The following is a 1,218-nucleotide window of genomic DNA, read 5'->3' on the forward strand; positions in this document are numbered from 1 at the left end:
GGGAAGATGTAAACTTGAATTATACTGTAAGTTGCAATAACTTTCTCAATAACTTTTCTGGTAAGATTAATGTGCTTCAGAAATAATACTAATAACTTTGAAACTGATTTATTTTTGTTGGAAGAAATGATGTCTCACCTAGTAGGAAGCGTGATTTTTAAATATCTTTTTTTTTATTTTTAGAAAGATGACCAGTAAGGGGGAGAGCTGCCGCCTTTTCAGCAGTTCCCATCCTGGTGATTTGTGGAGAACTCTTCTTCCGCCATGGAGAGTAAATGCCGGCTGGAGAGTTCCCAAGTGGTTTTAGAAGTTGCAACTTCCAGTCAAGATGGTGGAATAGACGGTCCCTAACATCACTCTCTCCCACAAATCAACCGATTTAAACTATAAGAACATAACATCAAGTGCATACGGAACGGGGAGACGTCCAGTGGGGGGCGGGGGGGCAGAAGCTCCGTGGAGACCACATGCCCTGCAGGGCCGCCGTCGCACGATCCGGCAGATAGACTTCACTGCAGCCACCAGGCTCCATTCCCAGCCCAGCCCAGTGCACACAGAGTGGGGAGATGTCCGGCAGGGGAGGCAGAAGCTCCGCAGAAACCACACACCCTGTGGGGCCGCCACTGCATGATCCAGCAGTTAGGCTTCACCACAGGCACCCGGCTCCATTCCCAGCCTGGCCTAGTGTGCTAGAAGAAGGGAGACATCCGGCAGGAGAGGTGGGAACTCCACGGGGAACACACTGCTGCTGTGCAACCCAGCAGCCCGGCCCAATGCGTATGGAGCACAGAGACGTCCAGCAGGGGAGATAGAAGCTCCGTAGAGTTCACACACCCTGTGGGGGGGCCACTGCCATGCAATCCAGCAGCAGGTAGGCTTCACTGCCGCCACCCGGCTCCATCCCAAGCCCGGCCTAGCATGCACAGAGCAGGGAGACATCCTGAAGGGGAAGGGGAAGCTCTGCAGAGACCACATGCTCTGCGGTGCTTCAGCGCATCCCAGCAGCCCAGGCCAGAGCACACGGAACAGGGAGAATCCAGCACGGGAGGTGGAAGCTCAGCAGAGACCACACACCCTGCGGTACTTCCCCATGATCCAGCAGCCCAGGAAAGTGCAAGCTGACCAGAGAGGTGGCTCCTCGGAGAGGCCCAAGACTGGAGGCAACCACACATGCAAGGCATTAGTGGCCAACTGAGCAGTCACTGAGGTAGCCATACC

At 54.3% G+C, this 1,218-nt stretch overlaps 1 pseudogene; it reads left to right on the plus strand.

The window, feature by feature from the left end:
- Positions 1-264: 264 nt before the first annotated feature.
- Positions 265-1,218, plus strand: part of LOC103603170 — a 21,890-nt pseudogene continuing 20,936 nt past the window's right edge.

This window comes from Galeopterus variegatus, unplaced genomic scaffold (genome assembly GCF_000696425.1).
Source record: "Galeopterus variegatus unplaced genomic scaffold, G_variegatus-3.0.2 Scaffold4482, whole genome shotgun sequence".
In the NCBI taxonomy this organism is placed as follows: Eukaryota; Metazoa; Chordata; class Mammalia; order Dermoptera; family Cynocephalidae; genus Galeopterus; species Galeopterus variegatus.